The sequence below is a fragment of the Trichosurus vulpecula genome, chromosome 6 (genome assembly GCF_011100635.1).
Source record: "Trichosurus vulpecula isolate mTriVul1 chromosome 6, mTriVul1.pri, whole genome shotgun sequence".
Classification (NCBI taxonomy): Eukaryota; Metazoa; Chordata; class Mammalia; order Diprotodontia; family Phalangeridae; genus Trichosurus; species Trichosurus vulpecula.
This window is the reverse complement of record NC_050578.1, coordinates 183,951,030-183,974,902: the sequence shown is the minus strand read 5'-3', so window position 1 is coordinate 183,974,902 and position 23,873 is coordinate 183,951,030.

Sequence of the window (23,873 nt, the reverse complement as noted above, 5' to 3'; positions counted from 1 at the left end):
TTACCCAATTAAAGGGAAGTCCAAGTCTGATAGCAATCACAGGGCCATCACATAGGCACATCTTATGAACACATTTTAAAAACTTAATCATGTTTGTTGATTGATTGAGGTGGGGGTTTCGAACCTCCCCCTTACAATAAACATGCATGCCAGGCCTGAATATCTCAAACAGTTCATTTTATTTCAGTCCATGTACTTTTAGTTAAGGTCTCTCAAGTTCACCGTATGTCATATTGCAAAAGAATTTTTTTAAAAAAGCAAATATTATTTTTGAGCTAAGAGCCCTGGAACTCTCATTATCCTCCATCCTCTTTTAAAAAATACTATTCTAGACATTATCAATAGTACTTAAATTGGGAAGTGTTGTGATTTTTAAAAAATTAATAATTTTTTATAATAACCAAATGGAAGAACTTAAATTTGATTATGGAGGCATACAAGGAAGTCATTGGAGTTTATTGAGGAAAAGACTGACATATTCAGGTGTGCATTTGAGGAAAATCACTTTGGCAGCTGAGTGAGGGACATAGTAGAGAAGGAAGTGACCTGAGGCAGTGAGAACAATTAAGAGGGCAGGAGTCCAGGTAAGAGGTGATGAGGACCTGAATGAGAGGGGCAAACCTGTGAGTAGAGAGAAGACAAATGTAAAAAATGTTGTGAGATAAAAGTAACAGGATTTGGCAGCTGAATGAATGAATATGTGGATGGCAGAGAGAATAAAAAGTCAAGGGTAGTACCAATGTTGTGAGCCTGGCTGACTGGAAAGATGATGGGACCCTTGGTAGAAATAGAGAAGTTCAGAAGGGAGGAGCATTTGGGGAGGGGATGGTGTTCAGTTTAGCATAGACTAAATTTAGGTGCTTAAGGGCCGTCCAGTTGGGAGCATCCAATAAGTAGTTGGAGATGTGCAACTAGTGCTCAGGGGAATGATTTGGGCTGGATACATGGGTCATCTATAGAGAGATTTTACTGCTATTGTTGTCTAGTTGTGTCCAAGGGGGATGTCTACCCTAAGCATGTGAAGACTGCCCCCATTGGAATGGGTGGATGAGAACAATTTGTTCCAGTCGCCATGAAGGTGGAGAAGCAGGTGCTGTTGAGCTCTTAGAGCTTGGTCAGACATGGAAGACACCAAAGTTATCCACTGCATCTGGGGCCATCACAGTTGTCTTGCTGCTGGACTTTGATGACTAGAAAAGAGAGAATCAGGTTGATGACTTTATGCAACTCTGCCTCACTTGAATCCAATTCATGTGCAAGTCAAGGCATCACCTATGATGTCATTGGTCCTCTTCAAGAATAAAGACTGAATAACAATATGGAGATGATAATTAAGCACATGGGAACTGCTGAGTTCACAAAGTGAGAAAAGTACAGAGAGAATAGAAGTCCAGGAAAAAACCTTGGGATATGCTTAGAGTCAGCTAGATGGCAAAGTAGATAGATGGCTTGGAGTGGGAAGATCTGAGTTCAAATTCATCCTGAGACACTTACTACTTGTGTGATCCCGGGCAAGTCACTTAACCTCTGTTTGCCTCTGTTTCCTCATCTTTAAAATGGGGATAATAATAACATCTACCTCCCAGGACTGTTGTGAAATCAAATGTGATAATAATTGCAAAGCACTTAGCAAAGTGCCTGGCACATAGCAAGCACTATGTAAATGTTAACTATTACTGTTAGCTATTATCACCCTAGGAGTAGGAATGAGTGAGGTGAATATGGGAATAGCCCAGAGTTGGATTTTGGCCAAGTAACTAAATTTAGGTACAAGCCATTTCACAAATGAGAAACTTGATTATCATAAGAATTACATATTACTAAAGTCATTAGCAATAGGATCCCCAGAGTTGTAACTAGGGTGAACAGTCAGGTCTTTGCTCCAGGACACCAAAATTTATTTAATATAAAAAATTAGCAAGTGTATTCCCTCTGCTGCAGCAGTAGTAGTGACTGTTCTTTCTGTTGTAGTGACTAGTTCCTTCTGCTCATTTGAATTTGCTTCAATCACACTTTTATTATTTTTACATCCTGAATTACAAAGTTGATTTGAGGACCTAACTACAGCTGCTGCCCCCTGGGTACCAGAATTTCTATTTATAGCTCTGTCCTCAGTAGACCATTGCTCTATGGACTTTATAGCCGGAAATGTAAAGAGCTGTCGGGTTATAAAGTTGGCTTACATTTAAAATCAGCCCTGGGACTGGGACATTTAACAACTAGAGCAGAAAAGGGATATAAAAGGAGAATGTATGAGAACATTCCTGTGAATGACTTCATAGGTCTTGGTGTCTGTATTTTCTATGATTCAGTAACATGGGATGCAGAGTAAGTCAACCCTAAGCTCTAGTGGCTGATAAACTCCACTCGATTTTTGTAAGGGTAGGATGGAGTGTTCATGAAGAATTCCTGTGGAGGCACTGGAATTTTACCTCATTTAGTCAGTGAATTTCCTAGTGTCTTGTCAGGATGCCGGGCTGTTTCCAAAGCTGTAATCCTCCAACAACCCACGGTAGATTTTGGCTATCTGCTCTAATGTACCATATACCAGTCAGGGCTTTATATAAAGGTACCTACCCCAGTGGGGTCAAACATGTGGCCTGCAGGCCAATGCTCCTAGCAATACTGGGATGCTGCTGAATCAGATTAATATGTAATAGGGAAGTGTTTAACAAAATAAGTAAAAATACAATAGAATATAATGTTAATAAGTGGTTTTCTAAGTCAATATGCAGCCTGCAAGGATTCTTATTTCCATTTTAGTGGGCTGGGTTATATTTGAGTTTGACACCATTGACCTACTTGATATAGTGGCATGGAAATAGACATTTTAAGATGGGGGCACAATTAATCAATAGATAAGTATTGGTTAAATAGTCTAGGGACTGTGCTACCTGGTAGGAATATAAACACAAAATAAAAGCAATCCCTGTCTTCAAAGAACTCACATTCCTGGTGTAGAGGAGACTACAGGTTTGTAGATAAGTAAATATAAGCAATGTTCCAAAAAAGAATGAAGTTATTGGGAGGGGTACTAACAAATGTCCTCTTGAAAGCATTTGACCTTATCCCTGAAGGGAGATCCATATTGGGAACCATGTCAATAGTGCGCGCATGTGTCTGGTGGTCCCACCTTAGCTGTCAGCTGCAATTACTATCAGGTCAGGGGCAACCTCTGCTCATCCCTTAGTAGGAGGCTTGGGGGTAAGTTGGGCTGAGAGCAAAAACAGGAAGTCATTGCTAAGAACGTTTGGTTTTAGGGAACAACACAGCTCAGTCTTCTTAATGGTAGGAGGTGCTTTTCCCATGTGTGTACTCTGATGGAGACAATGAGGTCTAGTGGAAAAGGTGCTGGGTTTAGAATCAGACGATCTAGGTTGGAATCCCACCTCTGACACTACACATGTGAGCCTCCTCTCCCTGATCTGGAAAACAGCAGGCTGAACTAGGGACCCTCTAAGGCCCCTTGGGACCCTATATCTTTGATTGTATGATTCTGTTTTCACTCTGTCTGCTCAATAGGCTGAGAATGATAGACAAATGATGGGTACTGAATTCTAAGGGATGCTGTGTGAGAAGCAGCATGTCTTGGTAGATAACCTCAGCCTCCTCTTCCCTTTGGAGGCCTGGAGGGTGGAGTACTAAACTCCTGCCAATGTCTTTCTTTATAGAGGGCAGAAACTGAACTCGGCTTGCATCTGTTTGCTCCGTCTGGTTTCAAGTCCACAGAACAATATACCCCTTCACCATGTACCCTCTGGTCTCTTGTTCTCCCTCTGTGATGCTTTCCTGCCTTCTTTTGTGTGTTGTAAGCTCCTAGAGGGCAAGGACTGTTTATTTTATTAATTATATCCCCAGTGCTTAGTATGGTGCCTAGCACGTTGTAGGTGCTTAATTGTTGTTTGTCCTTCATTCTTGAAGAGGACCAGTGACATCAGGAAGATGATGTCTTGACTTGCAAGTGAACTGGATTTAAGTGAAGCAGAGCTGTACAAAGTCACTAGCCTCATTCTCTCCTCCAGAGCCATCTGGGTCCAGTGGCAAGACATGGATCAAGATGACTAGAAAAGATCCCAGATAGGTGCTTAAATAATGTTTATTGGATTTATTGGAGTTCAAATCCTGCCTTTGCCCCATGTTACTGTCATTTAACCTCTTAATATCCCCACAAAACTCTCTAAGACCCTAAGTTGGTGGTCATGATTTTGGTAGGAGTCTCACATGACCCATTCTATCTAGGTGACCTTAGACAACACTCTTAACTTCTTGCCAGGCATGTATTCTCTGCTGCCTTCCTTTCTAGCTCCTTTCTATTGCTACTAAAAAGAATATGTCAATATTTTCTCTTATGGTTCCATTCAGTATCCCTAAGCCCTTTCCAGATCCTAGCCACCACTCTTCTATATGTACTGCCTTGTCCTGTGAAAATGTAAGTTCTTGGCATTTTACTAAGCATTTAATAAATACAAATTATAGAGCAGGTGCTGATGTGAATTGGTAGAAGTAATTTGCTCATCACAGGTTGGGTTAAGAAAAATGTGTTATTTAAATTAAAAGTCAGTATTAAATGTCAGTTAGCATTTGAACTCTGATCAACACAGAGGCTTTAGTAGACATACCTCTAGCCTCTTGGCAGAGAGAGAGGATACACTTAAAAATACCATATGCAAAGACAGCCATTTTAAAAGTGGCTATTTTTTAGCCACTGCAAGAGGAGATAGGGGAGACAATCAGGAGCAGTGTGGCTGGCTTCCTTATCATAGCTAGCTCCTTGTCCATTTAGCTTTCCATTAGAGAATGGGTAAAGTGAAGTGGTAAATGGGTTGGATAACAGGGAAGTCAATATCAGTTTCTGTTGCGCCTCCCCCCACCCCTCACCCCCACCCCACTCAGGAAAGTGCAGGCTGAAGTCTCCAAGATGGGCTCACCAATGGCCCCATTCCTATATCTTGGATGGTAGCTGACTTTTTCCAGAATTATGCACCTGGGTCTCCAGAGCTCACCCCTGTCATTAGGAAGTGTTTTCCTCATTAGATTATGAACTTCTTGAGAGTATGGACCTTTCTTTGTATCCCCAGTGCTTGGCACAGAGTAGGCATTTAAGAAATGTTTATTGACAGAGTCATAATTCAATCCACACTGACCAAGTTCAGCATACAAAATGAGGCTGGGTTGCTCTTCTAGTTCTAGCCTCTGTCAATTCTCCACTGTCTCTGCTAAGGTCAGAATTTTTGGGCATCTCTTTCTATATGCTCTGCTTCTCTTTTGCCTCTCTTACTCAGATGTCTCTACCAAGGTCACGGTCAATGGCATTCTGGGTAGTTTGCCTTCAGTTCAGGTACAGATCCCCTTGAGCTTAGGTAATATCAAGAAGAAACTGGTCTGATTCATAGACACCCTCCCCTTTCCATTGCTCCACGCCTTTTGGATAAATCCCAAAAGCTGTGTTACAAGAAAAAACTTCTTAATAATTAGAGCAGTCCAGAAATGGGATGGGCCACCTATGGAGACATGGGATTGTCTGTCACTGTCAGTCTTAAAGTAGGGGTTAGCTCAATCAGTCAATCAATTACTTGGCCACTTGACTCCTTAGGCATGGGATGTATAAGGGGATGGCTGAGGTCCATTCTCCATTGAGTTTTTGCTTCTAGATATTTAGTTGAGCAATTTTACACATGGTGTATTTATGTATAAGGTGGAGAATCTGTGTATGCATTTTCACATTCTGTACATATCTAGGGTAGGAGCTCTCTAAATGGGATCGGACAGTGTGCACTGTGCCTTAGACATCGTCCGGTCAAGGGTAACAGTCAATTTCAGTTTCTTAAAATAAAAATGAAGTTTTAGCTATTGGGTGATTTGGGAAAACACAAATCAATTAAACCAGAGCACTGTGGGACTGAAATAGAGAGTTTCACAGAATCCAAGAACTGGTAGATGAGACCAGGTGAAGAAATTGATCTGTCTTTGGAATCAAATTGAATCTAAAGAAATTAAAACAGACAAAACAGCACAATTTGTGAGCAGGAAATTTAGTCTTTTTTATCTTTTCTGTAATCGAGGGCCTTAACTGGAACACCAGTTTTCTTTTTTGAATGTACATAATTTTGTCCTTCTTTATTACCTTCCTGGATATCTATCCCAAAGACTCTTGGGATAAAAGAAAAAGAGCATTTTCCAAAGTTCAACTAAATCTTTAAGTTTAAAAATACACATTGGGGGCAGCTAGGTGGTGCAGTGAGTAGAGCACCGGCCTTGGAGTTGGGAGCACCTGAGTTCAAATGCGGCCTCAGACACTTGACACACTTACTAGCTGTGTGACCTTGGGCAAGTCACTTTACCCCAATTGCCCTGCCTTCCCCCCTGCAAAAAAAAAAGCAAAACAATAACAAATAAAAATACACAATGGTTTCATTGTTTAAAAGTAGCCCTGTATACCTAAGATGAATCCTCGCAATGTTTTATTTTGAAAGGTTTGTGGGGCTCTATAAGTTTTGAGAGTCTATAACAGAATCTCAAAATAGCAGCTCACCAAACTGAGATGTTAAGAAGCTAGAGCAACCCTGAAGAGTAGTTCTCATTAGACTTTTTGTAGACCTTTGGTTTCAGAGTGGAACCATTCAAATATTCAAATATGCCAAATCACACCACTTGCCCTCCAGGAAAAATTACTCCTTAGACAGAAATTAAAAAGTAAGCTCTTATTGCCTGAACTACACCAGTTTTCAGACGACCAAGGACTGGGCATTTAAAGAAAGCCTTTTTCTAGAACAATTTGTTGAGAACAATTTGATACATAGTTTCCCAAAGAGCCTGGTGCAATAATTAAGCGTGCCATTGTATGTAGATGCAGAGAAGTTGGATTCAAAGCATGACTCCTTTACCTATTGTCTACATGACCTTTCTCAAATCTCTTAACTTCCCTGGAACTGTTTTCTCACGTTTAAAATGAAAACATTTGACTAAATGTCCTCTAAAATCCCTTCCTGCTCTAAATCTATGATCCTGTGACTTTGGGGCCTGGTTTTATAGAAAGGTAAGGTGAATTGAAATCCAATTGAATTTGGTTCAATACAATGAACATTTATTAAGATAAAAATGAAATAGTTCTTGCCCTCAGGGATCTTATGTTCTACTGGAAAGATACAACATGTGTATAAGCAAATAAATACTGTATATGTATATATGTGCACACATATATACATATATATGTCTAGATACTATACATATTCTACTGGGAGGATACAACATGTATATAAGCAAATAAATACTGTGTATGTATTGTTAAACCTGAAAATTTGGTTGAAGGAAACAACAGAGCTAGGTGATAGAAAAATCCATGTTGTTTAATATTTTCCCTTAAAGCATAGCAGAGCTAGCTTACTTGTACGTACAAGGAGTCAGAGTATAAACTCTGTCTGCCTGAACAAAGCAATGAGAAAACTTATATACGTTATTTCAGCAGAGCTAGCAAGCCTGTATTACCTCATTTTTTATGACCCCCATGTATGTTTAACCATGATACAAGAAGAGGATTTTCCTTAATGGAATAGAGTTGTAAAGGACGTTGACAAAAGTCAGTTGAAACTACAGCCCAGCGTCTCTGTGTCTCATTACATTCCATAACATAGTGTATACCTGTAGAATATTAAGCCAGGTAATCTCTCTTGGGGTTAGGGTAATGTCCTTAATGATCTGGCCTTGTTGACAGAGGTGAGGGTATTGCCTGAGCAAACTTTTAGAGAGAACAAAGAAGCCCAGGTCCTGGATCTTCATCCAGTTACTCATTAATTCAGGCTCTGGGTCTTCTTGAAATTAGAAAATGATATAAAATAGTATAATATTTTCCACAGTATATATGTGCACACATATATACATATATATGTCTAGATACTATACATATTCTACTGGGAGGATACAACATGTATATAAGCAAATAAATACTGTATATGTATATATGTGCATACATATATACATATATATGTCTAGATACTATATATAGTACTCTACTATTTATGTGGTAAAATATATGGTACTATAGATACATAGATATAGATACTATAGATATGGTTCTATAGTACTATAGAGTATTTGCTTATACGGGTCTCTCTATCACACAGACTGCATTCTCTCTCTCTCTCTCTCTCTCTCTCTCTCTCTCTCTCTCTCTCTGTCAGAGAGACACAATGTAATACAAAGTAATTTTAGGAGGGGGAGAAAACTATGGACTGTGAGCATCGGGAATGGATTTGTTTGGGAGCAGATACCTGATCTGTGCTTTGAAGGAAGTTAGGAATTCTATGAGATGGAGGCAAGAAGGGAATATGTTCCAAACATAAGGGGATAACTTGTGCAATGGGTATAGGACAGGGCATGTCAGATACTGTTGTGAACCGTTAGTAGACTAGGTTGCCTAGAACATAGAGTATTTCAAGAGGAATCATAGGAGATAAGGCTGATGGGAAATTTTAATGACTATGTTTGGTTCCAAAGAGGAGACTTCTTCCTCCTCTTTGCAGAAGTGAGGGAGCAAGTATGGGATACTGTATATAGAGTCAGTATTTTTTTTTACATTTTTAAAACTCCTTCCCCCTTTTTTTCCATACCTTATTATTAACCACTCCTCTGGGAAGGAGTGAAGGAGTTATGCAGGGGAAAATATAAGTAATATTAAAAACCAAAAAAGGTCAAAAAAATTATGATGTAAAAAATTAAATGAGGCTGGAAAGAATCAATTGTGAATGCTAGTCTGAGAATTTCATAAATTATCTTAGAAGCAACAGGTAGTCATTGAAGGTCATTGAGGGAGGTATTAGAACATCAGCTCCGTGTTTTAGGGACTTCACTTCAGTAGCAGTATGGAGGGTAGTTTGGGAAAGCAAGACGTTGTAGGCAATTAGGAAACTATCAAAATAATCCAAGCATGAGGTGATGAGGGCTTAAACCAAGGCAGAAGCTACATGAATAGAGCGAAGGGGATGGATGCTTCTAGATATCATAGAAGTAAGATGTCTAAGACTTGGCAATTGATGAGCTGTGAGTTGAGGGAAGAAGAAGAGTCACGAATGTCTCTAAGGTTGTGAACTTGTGTGACTTGAAAGATGGTGGTGACATCAATAGAAATGTGTGAGGGATGGGTTGAGAGTGTGGGGAATATAATGAGTTCTATTATGGACATCTTGAGTTTTAGATTTCTGCAAGACATCCAAGTGGACTTGACCTGATAATATTGGATTGTAGTTTGGAAGAAAGATTAAGGCTGGATATATAAATGTAAGAGTCTTCCGTAAAGAGCTGATCTTTGAAGTCATGGAGTCAGGGGGAGAGGAATTAATAATAGTGATGCCAATAAAGAGAATAAGAATAAGAAGAAACCATTGTAACTTTTTTAATGCATGAAAGAAAACAGAAGGAAATTTAAAAGAAAACAAAGACAAGCAGAGTAGTTTTGAAAGTAATATGTAGAATTTATTATCTACTTTTAAATGGGATGTATAGGAAGTAATGAAGTTACCAAGGGAAAAAGCATAGAGAGAAAAGAGGGCCCAGGACAGAATTTGGGGGACAAACACACTTGATGGGAGGAGGATGATGATACAGTAACAGGAGCTGAAGGTTGGTCAGTCAAGTAGGAAGAGAACCAAATGAGAATAGTGTCTCAAAACTCAAGGAAGAAGAAGAGTGGACAATCCCAACTGCTACAGAAATGCCAAGAAGGATGAGGACTGAGAAAAGTCCTTTGCATTTAGCAGTTCAGAGGTCACTGATAGCTTTGAAGAGGGCAGTTTCAGTTGAGTGGTGGGGTCAGAAGCCAGAATGCAAGGGACTAGGAGTAGGAAGTGAAGAAATGGAGTTAAAGAGAGTAGCTTTTTTTCCTAGGTGTTTGAATGGGAAAGGGAGACAAGATATAGTTATCTCAAGATAACTTGAAATAATGGTAGGGCAAGGCAAAGTTTTTGAAGATGAGGAGACCGGAGATTGAGAAGAAACAAGGTGATATGCCGAGATCTGGGATGAGAAAGAGGGAGACAATGATAAGAAAGCAATTTCTTGCAGGCACCTGGGTCGAAAGCACAAGATGAGAGATTAGCAAGGAGCAGGCTAGAAATTGGAAGAAAGAATGGGGAATTATGAAGAGGGATTTTGATGTATGGAGTAGAGGAGAAGATAGGTGACTTCTATTTTCTTAGACTTCTCATCAGTGAGACTTTGTGGATCTTTAAACATAGTACGCTATTATTTTCATTTTTCTTATTACATAAAACAGTGTTTTCATGGGAGGGCTGTCATGGGAGAGGCATTTAAGAGATTTTTGACAGAACAATTTGAAATTCTACTTTTTATTTAGCAGACTGTAACATAGTCTAGTTTTAAAATTCACAAGTAAAACACATGATTTCCTAATCGAACCAGTTATGGAAGTGACACAATTAGATCTAAGATTTCCCACTTTCCCCTTTCCTTAAAGACAAGATAATGGTTTTTGTCTGAGTTAAGGTATACACCACGGCAAAGAAGACAAAGAAGGGCTGAACTGGCCTGAGACTTCCTAAGGGATGGACTTTATGTTACTGGAGAGCTGCTTTGCTGTTTCCACCAGAAGTCCATCTTTGTTGGGGCTTGGGAACCAATCAGACAAAAATTCCATTGTGGGTAAAGCTTGGTTCAAGGCTTCATGCTCATGGGATGTGGTCCCTTCTCTAGGGAGTCAGGAATGACTGATTTGGTTTAGGTTCTGAAAACTTAATTGAGAATCATTTTAAATAGGATTATTCGCATTCCTAAGGTGTGTCGGGCCAATCGGGAATCTGGAGATAGCTCCACAAAAACAGATTGATGGTGATGATAGACCTATTTCTGGTAAGTCCATACAGGCAAGGAAATAATCTTGAAAAGGGGAGAGGAGAGGAGGAGGAATAAAAGGAGTTAAAGTCTTCCATGGTATTCTACTGAGGCGCTTGATGTCCTGTGTGGAAAAAACAAAACAAAACCAAAGACAACTCTCGTTTTGACTCATCTCTAACTCAAGAAGTATTATTGAACTTTTACTTCAAATAGTTAACAACTGGGTAATTGGTTTTGCAGACCATGCATTCAGTTACAAAGCAAACTTAATGAGTACATATTTTTTAATTACAAATTAATGTGGTTGGTAGAGGTTGCCCATGTTACTAAAGCAAGACTAAACAGAAACCATCTTCTACCTAGGAGAACTTGTCTGTTACTGACATGTTGTCTATATGCTCCTGGCACAGCCCTTAGTCTGGATGAAGGACATGTTTATTCAAGCATTGCACTAATTTCCTTCTTGCTATCAGACCTTAACTCTGGCTAATGAGCTTTCAGGACTTTATTGCTAGTCTATTGCTGTGAAGGAATGTTGACATATGATTCTCTACATCTCAAGGGACTTTGTTTGTTTGTTTGTTTTTTCCCTTCTTGGTTATGTGCTGCAAAATAATCCCTTCATGCTCTCAAGATTGTGTCACTTCCAGTATGGATTTCCTCAGTGTGCAAGCAACCACTCTTCTCAGTTTTGTCTTCTTGAGTGATGTTTTTACTTCTGGCAATCTGCTACTAAGGTCTTAGCATCCAAAAGGCTCACTGTCACTACTCATGAAAATAACACATTAAAAAAAGAAAAAATGACATCTACTTCATTATCTCTTTCTTGTCCTCCTGCCAGGTTGATATGTGAATGTTCTTGGGATTATAATAATTTTGTTGAGTTTCATATCAAGCTTTATATAGTTTTGTTTTCATATTCGTTGCTTTTCCTTGATGCACAATGAGATACTACTTTTAGTCTTCTAACATCCTTTTCCGTAGTATTATATACATGGATTTGCATTCTAAACTAGTGTTGGCCATTCCTGCTATTTCTGTCTCATGAACAGTTTGCTGACTAATAGAATTTCTGGCCTCTTTCTCTCATGTTTCTATGACCATTAAAGAAGCACTGGAGAAGGGTCAGGAGACCTGAGTTCCAGTCCTGACTCTGATTTACTCTTACATTGCCCTGGAATTCACATATTGGAAGTATCTTCCACCTCATGAACTTTCCTTCTGCTTCATATGTTCACAAAGTGACTGATATCACCCCCTGGGGGCACTGGACCAATCCAGGGAGGTTGTAGCAGCCTTGGGTGCAATTGGGGGGCATTGAATAAAAATAAGGGGGTGGTGGAAGCAAGAGGAAAGAAGAGAAGATAAGAAAATTTTGAAAAACTGTACATGTTTCATCTGTTGTGTAACAGAGTTAAAGTCATAACGATTATATTATTTTCCAAATAAACACACAAAATGCAAGTTATAACTGATCAATGGTCAAGTCTACTGATAGGTCTTAACAAGCAAGTGTCGGCAGGTGAGAGTGTTGTGCATTGTCAGGAAGTCCAGCATGCATTGGCAGGAATATGTGTGTGAAATGACTTGTTTGCAATATGATTCCATATGGTTATATGATGCAATATTGCATCATTAAAATTTCAATGCAGGAAAACCCCACAAATTTATAATAAATTATTAAATTTGAGATGCTTCATTTTAAAAATATTTTTTTTGAAATGATGCAAATTAAAAAAAACTGTTAAAGAAAGTAGATTTCTAGGGGGGTGCTGAGTACTTTCTTTGTTGTTGTTGTTTTTGAGAAGGGGCAGTAAGCCAAATAAGTTTGGGAGCTTCTGGATCAGATGGTTCCTTCTAGGACCTCTGTTTAAGATGGATGCCCAGGTAGGCCAAAGCTTCATTTCTCTCCAGGCTACACTCTGTGCTTTCTCTATTATGCCCCATGCTGGGTACCTTCTTCTCTCCCCCACCTCCTTTAAAACTCCTTTTCTGTGCTGTCTTCCCTTGTTAGAATGTAAATTCTATAAGAGCAGGAACTATCTTTCTTTCTGCTTACATTTGTATTCCCAGCACTTAGCACAGTGCCTGCCAGATTTAAGTGCTTAATAAATGCTTTTTGACTAACATACTGACTATTAGTTCAGTCTTCTGTTCCAGTGTGTCCCGTGCTGTTAACCACTAGTGACTGGAGCTCTAGTTCTACTTAAGCAATTAGCATGAGTTCAATTTTACAAAGGGATATTTTCTGCAAATATTTGGTAAGAAAAGAAGTTACGCTTGCTTTTCCTGACCCCCCGTGAATCTGGGGACACATTCTCCCCTATAGCACATTGAGCCCTTGAGATTTAATGCAGTTTCTACATAGTGCTAGCCCCACCAAGTTCACTTCCTCTTTTAAAATTTAATTTTTATTTTTTCTCAATTATATGTAAACATAAATTTTCAGCATTTTTTAACTTTGAGTTCCAAATTCTCTCCCACACTCCCTCCCTTCCTCTCCCATCTGGAGAAAGCAAATGATTTGATATAGATTATATATGGGCAGGCATATAAAACATTTCCTTATTAGCTATGTTGCAAAAGAAAATGCAGACCAGAAAACCAAGAATAATAAAATTTTAAAAATATTTCAATCTGTCTTCAGACACCATCATTTCTTTCTCTGGAGGTAGATAGCATTTTTCATAATAAGTCCTTCAGTTTTGGATCATTATATTGCTGAGAATAAGTCATTCACAGTTGATTATCATATAATATTACAATATTGCTGTTACTGTGTACATTGTTTTCTTGGTTCTCCTCATTTCACTTTGCATCAGTTTGTGTAAGTCTTTCCAGGTTTTTCTGAAACCATCCTGCCCATCCTTTCTTATACCACAATAGTATTCCATTACAATCATATGCAACAACTTGTTCAGTCTTTCCCCAATTGATGGGCATCTCCTCAATTTCTAGTTCTTTGCCACCACAAAAAGAGCTACTATAAATACTTTTGTACATATCGCTCCTTTTCCTTTTCTTTTGGTCTCTTTGGGATAAAGACCTAGTTGTGGCATTATTGAGTCAAAGGGCATGCGATTTTATAGCCTTTTGATTGTTGTCCCCGTTCAAGTTGTGTTCAACCCTTTGTGATTCCATTTGGGGTTTTCTTGGCAAAGATACTGGAGTGGTTTGCCATTTTCTTTTCCAGTAGATACAGTGGATTTCCTTCTGTCAGACAGTCAGAGTTTAAGTGACTAGCCCAGGGTCACATAGCTAGGAAGTATCTGAGGCTAGATTTAGGGTTGTCTCTCCTAAAATTCAGTGGTGTGTGGGGGTGGGGTGGATATCAAAAGCAAGAGAAAGGACTCCTTTGCTTTCATTGGTTAGTAACTTTTTGAACCACCCTAGTTTAATTTCCATGGCCAATCAAAAAGGCTCCTTTTTGCCACATGTCTATTGGACTGGAACAGATGACTACATGTTTTCACATGCTTCAAAGTCTACATGGGGATTGCATCAGCTGAGCACACTATGTATGCTCATTGGTTAGTAATTTTTTTTATAGCACCTTACTTTAAGTTCCATAGCCAGTCAAAAAGGCTCCTCTTTGCCACATGTCTATTGGACTTAGTCCGATGACTAAATATTTTCATGTGCTTCAAAGTCTACATAAGGATTGCATCAGCTGAGTACACTATGTATGCTCATAAGGAAGAATGCCATCAGCCAATTCCAGGTCCCCATTTTACTGTATTGTCCTGGGTGAGTCATTTAATCCCCTCAGCCTCAGGCTCATCTATAAAATAAGGGGTTAGATTAAATGATTTGTAAGCTTCTTTTCAACTCTAAATCCTATGATCTTGAAGTGAGGTCACTTCCAGCTCTTGCATTTTATAATTCTTCCCACATGGGTTGGGTCACTGGAGTGTCTATTATTCTCATAGGTTCTAGGATACCTTGTGAATTATTGTTCTTACTATTATAAATCACAAGCCCCACCAGGGTATTTCTCATTAACAATCAGCCAGTAGACAAAATTGGGTCTTAGCAAAGGCATTTATTAATGTGACATAGTAAAAATAGAAGCTATAAAACGTTGCCTCTTTGTAGTTTTTGCATGTCTGACAGAGACCATTGCTCCTAAATGAAATGCCCTTCCCACTTTTTGTCCACTCATCCTAATCTTACCAAATCAAAGATAATTCATGCCAAAGGGTTTTAAAAGCTTTCAATGTTATACAAATACAAAATATAGTCACTTTTATTTAATTTATTCATTCATACATAGTATTTTTCAAATTTATGCCTTTCAGATTTCATGTATTTTAAAGATTTTTTTTACACTGTTGTTACTCTTCAATAACCTCCCAAACTCCCTCCCTGTGTAATCCTGTTTTATAACAAAGAAATATAGTTAAGAAAAAATACATCAACACACTGGACTTGTCTGATAACATATGCCTCATTCCATCCCTCTATCCCACCACCCCTCTGCCAAGAGGTTCAAAGGCTTCATCATCAGTCTTCTAAAGTAATTAATGTTTGGTCACTGCATCGATTAGAGCTCTGAAGTCTTTCACTGTAGTTTTCCCCTATATTAGTATGGTTATTGTATGAATTGTTTTTATGGTTCTATATACTTTGCTCTGCATAAATTCATGGGTTCCCAACCTTCTTTTAATTTTTCGTATTTGTAATTTCTTTGGTATAAGCATATTCCATTATATTCCTATGCCAGAATTTGTTCAGTTAATTTTTTCCAGGTCTTTGAGACTATAGATTCTCTCTCTCTCTCTCTCTCTCTCTCTCTCTCTCTCTCTCTCTCTGTCTCTCTGTCTCTCTCTCTCTGTCTCTGTCTCTCTCTCTCTCTCTCTATATATATATATGCATATATATATAGACAATATATACACAATCATATATGATATGACATGTACTGTATATATATATGTATATATATATATATATGTGCTTATATTTATATATGAGATCTTTCCTTCTATCTTTGACCTCCTTGTGGCATATTATGCAGGGATGTACTGGATCCAGTTTGAAACAGCTCTTGATAGGCAACCATTAAATTTTCAATGTGAGGATTTAAACCTTGGAAATTGGAGATTAATTTATTGTTTTGTTTACTGTTTAGACTTAAGAGAGTGATGAATAAAATGTTAGGAATACAGATTAAACCTAAAAGTGTGTTGTGTGTACATTTTTTCCCTAGAGAGCTAAGTGTTTAACATTTACCAGCATACCCCTGGGCATATACCTAGGAACTATACCATCTGTCTATTGGTTCTCTAGTTAACATTAACACCTTTTCTAAATGAACAGGACTATTAGAAATGAGCACTATAGTATATTATTTGACCCATTCTTAATGGACTTCACAGTTGTTAATAATTAATTAATAATTCTCAATTAAAAATTCAAACCAATAATCAATCAATTAAATAAATGATTGATGACAAATATAATAAATTATAAAATATAATCAATAATGATAAAATAATAAGTACATAATTATTGAAGCAAATAAATATTTAATTGATAATAAAACAGATAAGTACTTAAAATAATTAATTAATAATTCTAGAACCTATGAATATAATTGAAACAAATTCCTGGCAATACTGATATTTTGTTATGTGTATGTAGAAAAAGACAAAATAAATCTGGTATTCATAAAAATGACTAAAATTTTTTAATGTAGTTATTTATAGTAGACATAGAACTAGATCGGTACTTAGAGATTATCTAATTCAATACTTTCATTTTACAGAGGAAGAACGCTAGGTTCAAAAAAGTTATTGATTTTGTCCAAGATCGCGTAGCTAGTTAGTATGTAGATTACAACTCAGTCTTTTGATTGTGTCCCAAACACTTTCCATTATATTATACTGCCTCTTTGATTAGTGATGCCTATTATAAGAAGATAAGATGTCATACTTTAATGTGCTAAAATGTTCTAAAGACTTTAAAGTTGTAGAACTTTATAGATCTAGAACTGGAAGCAATATCAGAGGTCATCTAGTTCAACTCCTTCACATTACAGATAAGGAAACTGAGTCCTAGGAATGTCAAGTGACTTGCCCAAGGTCACGTAGGTGGAAAGTGTCAGGGTGGGATTTCAACCTTCTTTCTCTGAATTACATTATTCAGATATTAAACATATTAAACAATTATTTTTTTTCTGTTCTGTCAAATATAGATTGGCAATCTGGGGTATGCATACTGAAAATGGCATGCTGTCTGTCTTTCTGTAGCACAGAATTTAGTCACTACGACAGAGATGGCTAAAGGACTCACTACCTTCCCTCCCCTTTCCCACTTAAAATAGAAAAAGGGTTGGCATCTTGGAACATTGTTTTGAAGAGGTTGTTAACCTGCATTTTATAAGGCACTTTCATACTAAAGTAGACATTACCCAGCTCATCCTGACCCCTACAACAAAATCTGGTAACATGCACTCACCTTTTCTGTGCTCTCTATTAAAGTAGTCAATTGTTCATATAGCAGCATTGAGCCAGACAAAGAACTTCACAGAACCAAAGTTGAGTTTCTGATATACTGTAAAACTCCACACAGATTCTGGTAACCTTCTGGGTTTTGATTTCATGTTAGCTTCCTTAGCTCTGCATTAGATTACTATTTGAATACTAAATAGAACTTTTATAAGATTTCTAAATTTAGTACTCTGGTGTCTCCTAATGAAACAAATGCCCCAAACTTGTCCACTTCATTTCTAGCCCAACGGACCAGAGGGCAGAGCTAGAAGGTTCTGGGAGTAGCCAGGCTGGCCCTGGGTCACTGCTACTCAGGGTTCCAGGTTTTGCAGCCAGCTTTAGCTAGCCTGTTAAATTTTCAGTGTGCGTTCGTACCTCAGAAATCAGAAGATCTTGATTTATTGTTTTGTTGATTATCTAGACGTAAGAAAGGGCGGGAGAAAAAAGTGCAGATTAGATTTAAAAGCATATCTTTGGTACATTTTTTTTTCTGCTTGGAGAGCCAGTTGTTAAACATTCACCAGGTTTATAGGGAAGGAATTCATTCAGATGACACATGGTTGAGAGGAATATTTCATCTACTGAGCAAAAGAATCAGGATCCAAAGAGAAAGCGGCTTTCTAAGAAAAACAATAAGAAATTACACAGGGATAAATGTAAAGTTTTTCTCTTGGGTTCAGGAAACCAACTGAATAAATATAAAATGGCTAAGATGTAGCTAGAAAACATTTTCTGTGGAAAAGATCTAGGGACTCTAGTGGACTGCAAACTCAATGTGACTAAACAGTTTGAAACATCAGCCAAAAAGGCTGATGTGACCTTGGACTGCAGTGATTGATGTATTATGGGAATCTCTCATTTTGTTGAGCTGGGCTTTGTTGTGCTTTGCAGATATTACTTTTTTTTTTTTTTTTTTTTTTTTTTTTTACAAATAGGAGATTTGTGGCAACCCTGCATTGAGCAAATGTGTTGGTGCCATTTTTCCAGCAGCATGTGCTCACATTGTGTCTCTGTGTCACAGTTTGGTAATTCTTGCAATATTTCAAACTGTTTCATTATTATTATATCTGTTATGGTGATCTGTGATCAGTGATCTTTGATGTTACTATTATAATTGTTTTGGGATGTCACAGACTGAGCCCAAATAAGATGCTGAACTTAATTGACAAATGTATGTATTCTGAGTGCTCTACTGACTGCCATTCCCCACCTCTCTCCCTCTCCTTGGACCTCCTTATTCCCTGAGACACAACAATACCAAAAAATATTACATAAGCTTAGTTGATAAAGCATAGTTGGGAGGATTGATTCCAATTTTGAAAGAAGTTCTACTGTGGGTAAAATGTTATCAAACACCATCAGAGAAATATTTCATGAAAGGAAGAGTCAATCAATGCAGCAAGCTTCATTGTTGTCTTATTTTTAAAAATTGCCACAGCCACACCAACTTTCAGCAATCACCACCCTGATCAGTCAGAAGCCATCAGCATCGTGGCAAGACTCTACCAGCAAAAAGATTATGACTTGGTGAAAGCTCAGATGATGGTTAGCATTTTTTTAGCAATAGTGTTTTTTAAATTAAGGTATGTACATTGGATTTTTTTAGACATAAATGCCATTTCATACTTAATGGATTACTGTATAGTGTAAACATAACTTTTATATGCACTGGGAAACCAAAAACTTCATGTGACTCGCTTTATTGCAATATTCACTTATTGCGATGGTCTGGAACTGAACCACCAATATTTCCAAGGTATGCCTGTAAATCCAATCAAGATAGCTTAGAGTCTTGCCTTCTGTTTTGGTCATACCAGATATGGAATATTGTGTCTAATTGTGAGTACTGTATTTTGGGGTAGATGTTGACAAACTGGGGAGTACCTGGAGAAGGGTTACCAAAATAATGAGGATCCTGGGGAGAAAAAAGCAAAGCAAAAACAGACCCATGCCACTCAAGGGTGCTTGAGAAGATTTAAGGGGAATATAATATCTGTCTTCAAATATTTGAAGTGTTATTTAGAATAATGATTTCTATTCTGTAGAATGTAAAGGAGGGTTTACATTTTTTCTCTTTAACCCCAGAGCGCAGATTTAGGATAGATGAAAAGTCATAGTATGGCAGATTGTAAATTGTAATAAGGAAAAACATTCTAGATAATTAGCGTTGCCCAAAAGTAGAATGGGCTGTCTCATAGGGACAAAGAATGCTCAATTACTTGAGGTCTTCAAGGAGGCATTGTTGTGGCTAGAATGGAGAGAAAGAGGCAGAGGGGAGAGATGTGGTGGAGGTAGAATGGACAGGGCTTGGTAAATCATTAGATATTGGAGCAGTGAAGGATGTGTGTTATGAGTATGACTTTGAGGTTAGAAACTTAGGTGAACAGAATGTTGGTGAGAACAATGGAGGGGATGGAGGGAGAGACTGTGGGGAGAAAAATTGTTTCAGATATTCTAGATAACATTGCTTGAGAGAGGTGATGGGGTGGATGAAGGGATGTGTATGCAGTTTAATGCTCCGTGTTCTCTGAGAAGTGATGCAAATGAAGAAGACATTGCCCTCTCACTACCTATATTGTCAGACTCAGCTGATACATTGTTTACTTTTGAAGAATTGCCTTTCTTTTCCTCTTTTTTTGTTATTTGTCATCAGGGATAGCTTTCTGGAGAGGAAAGGGAAGAAGGATATATTTGGTAATGAAGGTGATGTAAAAACAAAAGATACTAGTAAATATTAAAAAAAAAAACCACGCTGTTCCTGTGCTCCGGGAACTTATCATGCTTCTTACACTACAAAATAATTGGAATTCTATGTCCTAGAGCTTCAAAATGAAAACTAAGCTCCCAAGACTTTCCTTCTGAATCCCCAAGTGATGTGTTGGGGCTCAATTTTTCTTGGCATGGCCAAACAATAGATAAAGGAATCCTTCCCCAACTGAAAGTGATGGTTCCCTTCTTTGTCTCACTTTAGCATTTTTTGAGGAAGGAAGCTAGTGTAGAGGTCGAATCAAAAAACCAGGGTTGGAGCCCTGGCTCAGGTCCATTAGCTGATTGACCATGGACCAGTTCTATCACCTATCTGCCTTCCTTTCTTCATATGCAAGGTTAAGGGGTTGAACCATGGGAAGCCATATGACAGTGGCTAGATTGCTGGACTTTGAGTTAAGAAGGCCCTCTCTAGTCTTAATGTTTGGCAGTTCTGCCTGGGTTACTCTTTTGTCCCTATAACATCTGTCTTTTTATTATTCTTGTTCTTAATAATGTTACATACACCCATTAGTTCATAAGTCCCTTTAGGGCATCTTTGTATCCTCATCACCCAGCACAGTGTCTTATATCTAGAAGATATTTAAATTGGGCATCATTAAAATAGACACAGTGTTCAGGACCAGAGACGAGATGGTCCTATTGTATTCTGCCTCAGTCAGATAACATCTAGAGTATTGTGTTCTGATCTGAGCACTATATTTTAAGAAAAATTCTAGACGGTGTCCAGAGGAGACCACAGGGAGCCAGCATATATGTGTTTATAATAAAGAAAGAGCAAGGGGAAATCTTTTTGCTAATTCTTGAAAAGTATTTAGGATTTCCTTTCATTTCAGATTTCTGAGTTGATACTTCTTTCTGGTTCAGAGTAAGAAGGGTCAGGAAACTGTTTGTATTCCCTGGGCAGAGGAAACTATGTTGGTGGACCAAGGAAGACAGAGAAAGAAGGAGAAATGTGAAAAGCAATTGAGCGGGTAGGAATAAGTGTTAAATAGCTTTCCCCTCTCCTTGAACCTCTTTGCTTCTTTATTTTAACATATTTCCATATTACTCATATTGTGAAAGAAAATGCATACAAAAAACCCCCAAGGAAAACAAATCTGCACTCAGATTCCATCAGTTCTTTCTCTGGATAACATTTTACATCACAGGTACTTCAGAATTATCTTGGATCTCTGAGAATAACTAGGTCATTCACACTTGATGATTGTACAATATTGCTGTTACTGTGTACAATGTTCTGCTCACTTAGTTTTGCATCAGTTCATATAAATTTTCCAGGTTTTTCTGAAAGTGTTCTGTTAATTATTTCTTATACCACAATAGTATTTCATCACAATCATATACCACCATTTGCTGAATCATTCCCCAATTGATGGGCATCCCCTAAATTTCCAATTCTTTGTCACCACAAATAGAGCTGCTATAAATAATTTTGTACACAGAGGTACATTTCCTTTTTTAAAAAAAAATCTCTTTAGGATACAGACCTAGGAGTGGTATTGCTGGATAAAAGAGTATCCACAGTTTTATAGCTCTTTGAGTATACTTCTAAATTGCTCTCCAGAATGGTTGGATCAACTTACAATTCAACCAACAGTGCATTAGTGTCCCAATCTTCCCATATCCCCTCAAACATTTGTCATTTTCCTTTTATGTCACATTAGCCAATCTGTTAGGTGTGGAGTGGTACCTAGGAGTTGTTTTAATTTGCATTTCTCTAATCAATAGTGATTTAGAGCATTTTTATATGACTATAGATAGCTTTGATTTCTTTTTCTGAAAACTGCCTGTTTATATATTTGGCCATTTATTAATTGGGGAATGGCTCTTATTTTATAAAGTTGACTCAGTTTTATACTTAGTATATGTTTGAGAAATGAGGCCTTTATCATAGAAACCTGCTATAGTATTTATTGATATTACTTCATTGTCTATAGCACCTTTTAGTATAATGTAGTTTCCCTGATTATACCTTTTAATTAGGTCTATTTTTACTTTTGCTTTGTTTGAGATCATGATTTCTACCCCTGCCTTTTTTTTTCAGCTTCAGCTGAAGCATGAGAGATTCAGCTCCAGCTTTTTATTTTAACTCTGTGTGTCTTTCTGTTTCAAGTGTGTCTCTTGTAAAAAACATATTGTTAGATTCTGGTTTCTAATCCATTCTGCTGTGTCAGTTTTATGGGTGAGCTCATCCCATTTTCATTCACAGTTATGACTACTAACTGTGTATTTCCCTCCATCCTATTTTCTTCTGTTTATTCCTCTCCTTTTTTATCCTGTCCCTTCTCAAAAGTCTATTTTGCTTCTAACCATTGCCTGCTTAATTCACCTTGCCCCAACTTTCTCTTATGCATTTTCCTTCCTATTTCCCTATCACGTAAGTAATTTTTCTATATACAACTAAGTGTGTATATATATATTCTGCTCTCTTTGAGCCACTTCTGATGAGAATGAGGTTCAAGTATTGCTCCTCTACTCCCCCTGCCATTTTCCCTCTATTGTAAAAAGTTTTTCCTTGTACACCTCTGTTCTGTGAGAAAATTTCCCCCATTCTACCTCTCCCTTTGGAGATCATTCCGACATTATACTTATACCCTTGCCCTCTGTCTATGTAAACTCCTTCTAACTGCTCTAATAATGATAAAGTTCTTAAGAGTTAAACATATCATCTTCCCATGTAGAAATATAAACAGTTTAACCTTATTGGATCCCTTATAATTTCTCTTTCTGTTACCTTTTTGTGCTTCTCTTGAGTTTTGCATTTGAAAGTCAAATTTTCTATTCAGCTCTGGTCTTTTTTATCAGGAAAACATTTGAAAGTCCTCTATTTCATTAAATATCCATTTTTTTCCATGAAAGATTGTATTCAGTTTTTCTGAGTAATTCCTGATTGTAATTCTAGCGCTTTCTCCCTCCTAAATGTCCCAAGCTCTGTGATCCTTTAACATGCAAGCCACTAAACTTTGTGTGATCTTGACTGTGGCTCTACAATATTCGAATTTGTTTTTTTCTGGCTGCTTGAAGTATTTTTTCTTTGACCTGGGAGCTCTGGGATTTGGCTATAATATTCCTGAGAGTTTTCATTTTAGGATCACTTTCAGGAGACAATCAGTGGAGTCTTTCCATTTCTGTTTTGCCCTCCAGTTCTAAGATAGCAGGGCAGTTTTCCATGATAATTATTTTAAATATGATGTCTAGGCTCTTTCTTTGATCATGACGTTCAGAGATAGTCCAATAATTATTAAATTATCTCTCCTCAATCTATTTTCTAGGTCTATTTTTTTTCTGATGAGATAGTTCACATTTTCTTCTGTTTGCTCATCCTTCTGACTCTGTTTTATTGCTTCTTGATGTTTCATGGATGTTTCAAGCTTCCACTTCCTTAATTTTAATTTTTAAGGAATTATTTTCTTCAGTAAGATTTTGTGCCTCTTTTCCCATTTGGCTAATTCAGTTTTTAAGGAGTTCTTTTCCTTTTTCATTTGGCCAATTTTTCTTTTTAAAGAGTTCATCTCTTCAGTGGATTTTTGTGCCTCTTTTACCATTCGGCCAATTCTGTTTTTTTAAGGTGTTATTTTCTTCAGTGTGTGTGTGTGTGTGTGTGTGTGTGTGTGTGTGTGTGTGTGTGTCACTTTCTCCAAGCTGTAAATTCTTTTTTTCATAATTTCTTCCATCACTCTCATTTTCCCCAATCCCAATTTTTCTTTTGCCCCTTTATCTCTTCCTTTAACTCTTCTAGAAATTTTTGTTAGGCTTGAGTCCAATTAG